The sequence below is a fragment of the Triticum aestivum genome, chromosome 1D (genome assembly GCF_018294505.1).
Source record: "Triticum aestivum cultivar Chinese Spring chromosome 1D, IWGSC CS RefSeq v2.1, whole genome shotgun sequence".
Taxonomy (NCBI): Eukaryota; Viridiplantae; Streptophyta; class Magnoliopsida; order Poales; family Poaceae; genus Triticum; species Triticum aestivum.
Window position 1 is genome coordinate 413,075,175 of NC_057796.1, and position 11,058 is coordinate 413,086,232.

Consider the following 11,058-nt stretch of genomic DNA (forward strand, 5'->3'; position numbering starts at 1 on the left):
TAATGTTCATCTCTATTCCACTCTTAATTATTCTCCACTTGGAAAGCATCATGTGGTAGGGAAAGATCCAGGCACATATAATCGGTTGGATGTAGGTAATCATGGGTTATTATTGTTGACATTTTCCTCAAGAGAAATAAGTTGGGAGGTGAAACTATAAACCCCCATCTTTCTATGTGTTTGACTGAAACTTTTTGCTCCATAAATATGTAGTGAGTGTTAGCAACCATGGAAGACTGATAGTTGAGTATATGAATTTGCTAAACATAGCTCTTACATAGACTCTTTCTGAAAATACTGTTTAATATCACCAACATCAGAAATGGACATAAGTAGGCACACAAAATAAAAAAGGTTACATAAATCATTGGAAAACAAATCAAGTTCACAATAGAGCTGCCCAACAGAGCGGGCAGCATGGGCTCTGCCCCGCCACCACCTCGTGGAGGCAGTGGTGGTGGAAGACTTTCCCACACATGGGGAGCACCACCATGTGCGCGCTACGACAGCAGTCTGCAATGCAGATCGTGCAAACTGAGTTGATTGCCCCCTCCAGATGGAACCTGCCGAGGGGTATCTTCAGTACTCACAGCACCTACTCCAGGTTGACAAACCTGTAGAGGTGGTGATATAGGCCTATTAGTCTATGTAATGTTCTTTACAAAATAATATCCAATATGATAGCATTCAGATTAAAAATCCATCTTGATGATACTATCTCTCCAGTTCAGAGTGCCTTCATACCTAGTAGGCTCATTACAGATAATACTCTTTTAGCCTATGAAAGTTCAGCATCAGTGGAAGAGCTTGACAAAGCTAGTTGGGGGCAAAAAAACACAAAACATAGAACTATCACAAATGTGCAAAACTAGGGGGGGGGCATGCCCCCCCTGTGTTGCACTATGATCTTTTATTGTATGGGAAAATAAACTTTGTATGAATTTGTAATGGTAAATAAATAAAAGTGACGGAGTACGTAATAAAGGTTTCTATCACAAGGGAAGTATAAAGTGATGTTCCTTTCCATTAAGAGCTTGCACATCCAAATGAAAAAGGGAATGACAACCTGTGCTTCCCTCTACGAAGGGCCTATCTTTTACTTTTCAGTATTTACTTTTATGCAAGAGTTAATAATGTTCATCTCTATTCCACTCTTAATTATTCTCCACCTGGAAAGCATCATGTGGTAGGGAAAGATCCAGGCACATATAATCGGTTGGATGTAGGTAATAATGGGTTATTATTGTTGACATTTTCCTCAAGAGAAATAGGTTGGGAGGTGAAACTATAAACCCCCATCTTTCTATGTGTTTGACTGAAACTTTTTGCTCCATAAATATGTAGTGAGTGTTAGCAATCATGGAAGATTGATAGTTGAGTATGTGAACTTGCTAAACATGGCTCTTACATAGAATCTTTCTGAAAATATTGTTTAATACCACAAACATCAGAAATGGACATAAGTAGGCACACAAAATAAAAAAAGTTACGTAAATCTTTGGAAAACTAATAAACATTCACAGTAGAGCTGCCCAATTGAGCGGGCGGCATGGGCTCTGCCCCGCCACCACCTCCCGGAGGCAGTGTGGGTGGAAGACCGGCCCACACTGTCACATCCCTAGTAATGGTATGACCTAGACTAGCTAGTCATGGGTGCATCATGTTTAAATTTCAATGAATTTGAAATGGGGACATGTGAAAGCCTGAGAGATCATTTGTGAAAATGACCAAGATAAAAATTGCTTCAAATGGGTCCAAGAAAATGTTCATGTTTCTCTCTGAAAATATTGGCGAGAGGTAAAATTCATACCAATATTTTTAGAAGCTCATAAATATTTATTTTGGACATTTGAGTTAATTCAATAATTATTTGCATTGGAGTTATATTTGTTATATATTAAATATAACTCCAATAACTCTGAAAGTTTGTAAGTGGCTTTGAATACTTTTTAAAAGGTCACATAATAATTTTCAGAAGTTTATGAGATGATCTGGTATTTAAGTAAAATCAAAACCCATTGCAGAAAATAGAAAACATAAATAAAATGAAAACTAGAGAGAGAGAAGGACATACCTGGCGCCCCACCGCAGCACAGCAGAGGCCGAGCCCACTGGCCTCTGCCAGTCACCACCAACCTCCCGCCAGGAGGACCAGGGCGTGTGCCCGCCGCGCCCTGGCACACGCTGGCCACCTCCTCCCTGCATGCTTCATCCCCGATGCGCCTAGGCGACGCCACACACTCAACCCCGACACCCCTGGCCTCATTCCCTCCTTCTCGTCTCTGTCTCGCAAGAACAGAGGAACCCGAGGGGAGCTCGTCGCCGCCGCTCGCTGTTCTCGCGTCCACCGGCCCCCCTCGCCCCGTGACCGTGACCAGAAGCTCCGCCATCGATCACCACGCCCCCAAGCCGAAGAAAAGGAGCCGGAGGGCTCTGCTTCGTCGCTAGCGTCCTTGTCTTCCTCCTAGCCTGCCATGGATCTTCGCCGATGATTCTTCGCCGTCTCCGCTTCCCCAAGCTCGCTAATCATCTCTACGTGACCGATGTGAGCTCCTGACTTGTTTCCCCCTATTAACGCACTCGATAGCGCCCCCTAGCCACGTCTGTCGCCGAACCCGAGAGCTCATCGTCGCCGGCCATGCTAGCGCTGTCGTTGCAGCCATTGAAGCTCGCATATGAGCGCGTAATAATGCTCAGTATGCCCCCAGGATCCTAACACACTCATCCGCTACTCCTGCCGCATGCTGCATCGCCGTAGCCATCGACAGCCGAACTCCGGCCGTCGCAGATGAGCTCGCCGCCGCCTACTTAGGCAACCTCCGACGAAACCAAGGGCACCAGAGGATGCGCGCGTGCACCAGCTTCACATAGGACCAAACCGCAGTCGATTTGGTCAACTATGGACGATTTTCCGAGCCGGCCCGGAGCCACAGACCTCGCCGGTGGCGAACCCCTGGCGAGTTTGACCCTGGTTTAACCACTGTTTGACTCCCCGTGAGTCACTGACATGCGGGCCCAGCCCGGCTAATTAACCTAGTTTAGGTCTAAACCTAATTAGTTTAATCTATGATTAGTACTAACTAAACCGGGATAGTTAGTTAGTAACTGACACGCGGGACCCACTGGTCAGTTTGACCTTGGCCGCTCCGTTGACCGCTGACGTCAGCATGTGTCATGCTGATGCAGTAAATCATTTACTGGATTTTGTTTAATTCTAAATAACCAGAAAAATCCAAAAAATGATTTGAACTTCAAAAAATCATAGAAATAATCTGTAACTCCAAATAAAATAAATTATATATGAAAAATTATCAGAAAAATCCAATCTTTCCATCTGTACTTGTTTCATGCATGTTTAAACAACTTAACATTGCTGTTCAGATCAAAACATGATAATGCACTTTATAAGTTCATAGTTTGAGTTTGAATTTGAACCTTTGGTTCAAATCAACTCAAACCCTTCTGTTGCTAGCTGCATTAGCTCAAATCACAGCATATTGCCATGTCACATTCATGCATCATATTGTCGCGTTGCATTGATTGTGTTTCGTCTCTGTTGCCGATAATTGCCCCCCTTCATTAGATGTTGTTCCGGCGATGAGATCGATGACACCGATGAAGAACTATACTATCTTCAAAAGTGCCAGGCAAGCAAAACCCCCTTGTTCATTCCGATACAATCCCACACTCTCTCGCTCCCACTCTCTTTTACTGCATTAGGACAACAACGATTCAATTGTTACATGCTGCGGTAGTTGAACCCCTTTTCCTCTGCATGACCTGTCATTGCCACAGTAAATAGATGAAACCCACTAGCATGAGTAGGAGTTGTTTGAGCCCTGATGTGCCTACTCATTCATGCTTGTTTGTCATGCCTGCTACTGCTTAGAGTTGAGTCAGGTCTGATTCATCGGGGATGAATTGGAATGTGGTGAACATGTCCTACTGTTGAGAGCTAAGTGTGTGAACTCGATTTGGTAAAGGTACCGGTGAGAGGCCATGTAGGAGTACATGGTGGGTTGTCTCATTGAAACCATCCTCAGGAACTGAGTTATGTGTTTGTGATCCATGAACAGCTACTACCACACATTGGGTTCCGGTAACTCGGCCCCTCTCGACTTATTAATCAACCTGATCTCTGTCCAGGAGTTGCAACTAGTTTCTGGTGTTTTTAGGTAGTGTTAGTAGTCTACCAAGTGGCACCCGGTACAGGTGGGCTTGGGACAGACTAGGCACAGTGGCACGGTGTACCAAGTGGCACCCGGATGGTGGGCTTGGGAACCCTACTCACATCGTTTGGGGCCGTGAGCGACACCCCGGCCGGATCTCCTTGCGGATGGAACCCGAATAGGCGATAAACCTGGACTAGAGACTTGTGTGGTTAGTCAGGTCGTGGCCGACTCCCTCGCTAGGCTTCCACTTGAAGGTTGCCGAGATACACGACGTGTACATGGTGGTAAGTGGCGAGAGCGTGTGTGAAGAAGTACACCCCTGCAGGGTTAACATGATCTATTCGAATAGCCGTGTCCGCGGTAAAGGACTTCTGGGTTGCCTGTACAGTTCATAGACAAGTGAAAGTGGACACTCTAAAATGCGCAAGATAAGCGTGAGTGCCATGGATGGCGTTCTCGTAGGGAGACGGGAGCGGATCCATAGTGGTGTATTGATATGGTGAATTTGTGGACTCGTGTGCGCCACCTCAAAAGAGTTACTTGCAGTCGTAGACAGGATAGCCACCAAGTCAAAGCTGGCTTGTTGCAGTTAGACTCCACCACCCCCTTTGTTGATACTTATGCATATGTAGATAGTTTTGATGTAAGTCTTGCTGGGTACATTTGTACTCACGTTTGCTTAATTTATGTTTTTGCAGAGAGACTTCAGTCTCGTTAGTAGTTCCGCGTGGACTTTGATGTTTAGCTTCTAACCTCAGCTACGAGCTTGTACCTTGGGAGGGTCTTGTAGTTAGTCAGGCTTCTCAGCCTTTTTCTTTTGTAGTTGTCTGTACTCAGACAAGTTAAGCTTCCGCATGTGCTTGTTGCTTGTATGCTCTGTATGTTGGGTCATCAGACGCATGTTTGAAATATCTGGCTCTTCGGAGCCTAATGAATAAATACTTGAGTCGTAGAGTTATGTTATGATGCGATGTTGTATTTACACATATCGAGCATATTGTGTGTATGATTGAAATGCTTGGTATGTGTGGGATCCGACAACCTAGTTGTTTATCCTTGGTAGCCTCTCTTATGGGGAAATGTAGTCTTGTGCTTCCATGAGCCATAGTAGTCCGCTACAGCCCGGTTCACTGGAGTCCTGCTAGCCCAGCACTACTGCTCCGGAACACTTGACTGGCCGGCATGTGATTCACTTCGTTCCTGTGTCTGTCCCTTCGGGGAAATTTCACGCGGTGAAATCCGGAGTCCTGCCTAGCCTGCTACGGCCCGGGTTCCCGGAGTCCTGTTAGCCCAGTGCTATAGCCCGGATTCGCACGCTGCTGACCGACATGCTCGATGTTGATTCATGTATGCCTGTCCCCGTAAGTTAGCACCACTTTGGGTTCACGACTAGTCATGTCGGCCCGGGTTCTCTGTCATATGGATGCTAGCGACACTATCATATACGTGAGCCAAAAGGCGCAAACGGTCCCGGGCCATGGTAAGGCGACACCCGTGGGAATACCGTGCGTGAGGCCGTAAAGTGATATGAGGTGTTACAGGCTAGATCGGTGTGACTTAGAATCGGGGTCCTGACAGCTTTGGTATCAGAGCCTGACTGCCTGTAGGATTACCAAGCCAAACTGGTCGAAGTCGTGTCTAGAAATGCTTTAGTTATATAAGGGAATTGATTGTGGAAGGGAACGTAAGGCTCTTTTTACTCCTTTACCTTATGCCCTTCTGATCTGAGTCAACCTCTTCTTTTCTACAGGGATTAAGAACTAGGCTTTCTCATCTTCTATCAGGATCACGTGTTACTAATCCGTAGACTCATAGGATTGATGGATTCAAGCCTCAGTTCAGTTCCTACTACTTCCTTGTATTGTCAGTTGATCTCAGAACCTTGATATTGCGATGTTAAGTGGTTATGCCACCATTTTGCAGGATGTCTCAAATCTTTTGAGAATTTATAGCCATTATGCTGTCCGAGTCACCCCAGGTTTCTAAATAGTCTGATGCATTTGCAAATCCCTTCTTTCCGTTCCTGATGTCCCTTTGGGCCAGTTCAACCACACTAATCGGTGAGTTGAGGTACTCTATTGCCTCGACATATATGTTGGAGCTATTATTATGACCCTAGGTGTTTTAGGGAGTCACCTAGTAATCTAGCCATGTTTTGTGTTCCCAGTGTGATGATTCTAGCCATCATTCTCGAAAGCATCCTGTGATGCCATTTAGTTAGCAGGCCTTCTATTTCTGGGTTCTTAAGCCCAAGATTCACTCTACTTACCTCATGTTGATGGTTTTTGCTAGTTCCTTTAGGATATTAGTAACCTTTGCAATAGTCCTCGAGGTCCGTGGTATTTCCTTCTTCCAAATACCATGAACTGCTTATGGCAGAAGTTCTCCTGAACCAAAAGATCACAATGAGAGTGCTCTTGATGAGTTCTCCATTATAATTGTGACTCTGCCACTCCTACCTTTCTGCATGGGTTATCCAGAAGAAATATGTTGAGCTTGTTTGACATACTAAATCTATGCATCCGCAACTCAGAAAACCATATGTTCCTTGAGTTGTATCTCTTTAGTTGTATTCTGACCTCTGTCTATCAATTGATAGCCAGGACTAGTTGTGCATTCGTGTTATCGATGCCTATTATTCTTGTGGTCCATCAAGCCATTCTATTCCGGAATGACTAGGAGAAACAAACTCTAGCACCTCATCCATTTCTTGGACTGGTCAAAGTAGTTGTATCTCGCAGATCAAAATGCCAATCCAGCTTTTGCTCTGTTCTACCTCGGAGTATTACCCCATTTATGTCAGGATTGTCATGAGAATTGCACCATCTCTCATGAATTCTTGATGCAGTGATACTTCTTTCCATCATTTTTCATTCCTCGGTTCCGTGTTGTCGCAACCGGAATGCCGACAAGTGAACCATGATGTGTGAAATCAATACTCCTAGAAACCGTGTTTCTTGGTAGTTAATGGACATTAATATCATTCTTAGCGTGTTGGTTATCGACACTATACTAGGATTGATCGTGCTACCTTGTCCTTATTTCTGGTGCACTCTTCGATCTTTGAGTTAGGATTGAATCCCTTGCTCTTATGATCATGTCGTCTTGCCTTGAAAAGCAAGATTATTCTCGAGCTTAGGGACATATCGGTGGTTCGTGATTTTCCGAATATCTTCTCGGAGGTATCACCAGGTTGTCACCTGATCGCTATGTTGAGTTCGTGATCAAGTTGGTTTCTTGTAGCCACCCTTTTCTCCAAGAATCTGTGTTGGATACCCCTGGGCTAGTTGGTTAAGCTTAACAACAACTTGGAGAGTTGGAAGATAAAAGCTTGTCCGACCACGCTCATCCCTAAGGGATATCTTGTATCTGTGTTGAAGAAAGATGATATCTTCATCGATTGATCCACGTGATCAATTGTCGGTGCTATTGTCTTATCAATCCTTTGATTTGAGTGTGGGCCATCGTCAAATCAAATCAGAACCAACGATGTTCGTAATGTTGTCTTACTCGTGGTTGATCCCTCGAGCATACACCATTACATCTTTTGGTCTGACCAATGCTATCACCGTGTTCACATGATGGTGGAAGTCCAGTGATATGGAAATTCTGATGAGTTGCTGTTGAGCCCATCAGCAGCATTTTGTCTCCCCCATGATTCATGTTGAACATTACACTAGTGTTGGAAACTTTATAAGCATTGCCCTCATGTCCCGTTCATGAAGCATATGTCCGGTTGAAAGATGTGACTTCCTCTAGTTAATGTGCATTTGAAGCAAGTTGCCACCGTGAATTCAAGAAAGTTTGTTTTTGCTTCCTCTGGAATCATCCCAAGTCAGTCATGCATATGTGCGAAGTATTCTGTGGTCTGGAGACTTGCAACCTTCATTCTATATTTATACATAGCACACCAAGCCACTGATTGATTTGTTCAAGGAGAAGGAGTTCCTTCATAAGAGCTAATCCGGACTTATGAATGCACTTCGATATCCTCGATGATGGATCCTAACCTGAACTCGATAGTGTTTTATTATAAGACTACTATGTGGTCATTCTTGTCTTGGACAACATGTTCACATGTATGTAGCATAACCAGCTCATGTTTTGGAGCTTGCTATCGTAGTTCATTTCCCGAGAATCTCGCAACGTTATCTCGTCGATTTGTGTTGCAAACTTTCTTTTTAGACATGCTGAGTCTGAAGTATCCTATTATTAACCAGATCTGAATCTCTGGCAGATATGATGGTTGGAACATTCCCAACAGTTGCATTTTGTTCCCAGCTTGCACCGCCATAGTGCCAATTCCCATGGGCTGCCCTTCTCAGCAGTTGCTGTCCAAGATCATCTTCAAAAGTGGACTTACCATGGGTCCCATCCATTTCTGATGATAAGCAAAATCATCCATTGCATTGTCTTCAACAAGGTAGTCCACATCATCCATTCTAGTCCGAGTATGTCATTCTTTTGAACTCCTTCAAATGATCGATTGTGATTGCCTTAGGCTGGTATAAAGAGTCTCAATGATCTCTATGTCAAAAGTAATTCTTTCTGCCACTTAAGGGAATAATTCTACGAGTCACCTTCCGTAAGGTGCCTCGTTATGGAATCATGGCAATTATTCCCTCGCTATCTTGAAACCATGCACCATCATCTTAAGCATGGTATTTTTTCCTACCCAATCGAACCGTTGTCATATTCCTCTTGTCATTGCTCTCGATGTGTGTCTTGTGTCTCAGCTCAAGAGATGATTCAACGTCTCACTCCATGAGTTGATCCTGAGTGCTCGACCTTCGAGGAGATCGATTCCTGTAGAGTTTCTTTCTGTCGTCGTCGTGTTGGATGAAGTTCTCGAAAGCAAAGACGTCAAGATCAATTTAAGGCAATGAATCAACATCTTCGAGAAATGCAATGGATCGTGAAGACTGTGTCAGTTCCGTGTCCCCTCTGTCTTCTTACCTCACGTCTTGAATCTCGGGACGAGATTCTTGTTTAGTGGGGGTGAGTTGTCACATCCCTAGTTTTGGTATGACCTAGACTAGCTAGTCATGGGTGCATCATGTTTAAATTTCAATGAATTTGAAATGGGGACATGTGAAAGCCTGAGAGATCATTTGTGAAAATGACCAAGATAAAAATTGCTTCAAATGGGTCCAAGAAAATGTTCATGTTTCTCTCTGAAAAGATTGGCCAGAGGTAAAATTCATACCAATATTTTTAGGAGCTCATAAATATTTATTTTGGACATTTGAGTTAATTCAATAATTATTTGCATTGGAGTTATATTTGTTATATATTAAATATAACTCCAATAACTCTGAAAGTTTGTAAGTGGCTTTGAATACTTTTTAAAAGGTCACATAATAATTTTCAGAAGTTTATGAGATGATCTAGTATTTAAATAAAATCAAAACCCATTGCAGAAACTAGAAAACATAAATAAAAAGAAAACTAGAGAGAGAGAAGGACTTACCTGGCGCCCCACCGCAGCCCAGTAGAGACCCAGCCCACTGGCCTCTGCCAGTCACCACCAACCTCCCGCCAGGAGGACCAGGGCGTGTGCCCGCCGCGCCCTGGCACACGCTGGCCACCTCCTCCCTGCCTGCTTCATCCCCAATGCGCCTAGGCGATGCCACACACTCAACTCCGACACCCCTGGCCTCATTCCCTCCTCCTCGTCTCTGTCTCGCAAGAACAGAGGAACCCGAGGGGAGCTCGTCGCCGCCGCTCGCTGTTCTCGCGTCCATCGGCCGCCCCTCGCCCCGTGACCGTGACCAGAAGCACCGCCATCGATCACCACACCCCCAAGCCGAAGGAAAGGAGCCGAAGGGCTCTGCTTCGTCGCTAGCATCCTCGTCTTCCTCCTAGGCCGCCATGGATCTTCACCGACGATTCTTCGCCGTCTCCGCTTCCCCGAGCTCGCTAATCATCTCTACGTGACCGATGTGAGCTCCTGACTCATTTCCCCCTATTAACGCACTCGATAGCACCCCCTAGCCGCGTCTATCACCGAACCCGAGAGCTCATCATCGCCGGCCATGCCGCCGCTATCGTCGCAGCCGCTGAAGCTCGCATATGAGCACATAATAATGCTCAGTATGCCCCCAGGATCCTAACACACTCATCCGCTGGTCCTGCCGCATGCTGCATCGCCGTAGCCATCGACGGCCGAACTCCGGCCGCCGCGGATGAGCTTGCCGCCACCTACTTAGGCAACCTCCGACGAAACCAAGGGCACCAGAGCATGCGCGCGTGCACGAGCTTCACGTAGGACCAAACCGTAGTGGATTTGGTCGACTGTGGACGATTTTCCGAGCCAGCCCGCGGCCACAGACCTCGCCGGCGGCGAACCCCCGGCGAGTTTGACCCGAGTTTGACTCCCTGTGAGTCACTGACATGCGGGCCCAGCCCGGCTAATTAACCTAGTTTAGGTCTAAACCTAATTAGTTTAGTCTATGATTAGTACTAATTAAACCGGGATAGTTAGTTAGTAACTGACACGCGGGACCCACTGGTCAGTTTAACCTTGGCCACTCCATTGACCGCTGACGTCAGCGTGTCTCATGCTGATGCAGTAAATCATTTACTGGATTTTGTTTAATTCTAAATAACCAGAAAAATCCAGAAAATTATTTGAACTTCAAAAAATCATAGAAAATAATCTGTAACTCCAAATAAAATAAATTATATATGAAAAATTATCAGAAAAATCCAATCTTTCCATCTGCACTTGTTTCATGCATGTTTAAACAACTTAACATTGCTGTTCAGATCAAAACATGATAATGCACTTTATAAGTTCATAGTTTGAGTTTGAATTTGAACCTTTGGTTCAAACCAACTCAAACCCTTCTGTTGCTAGCTGCATTAGCTCAAATCACAGCATATT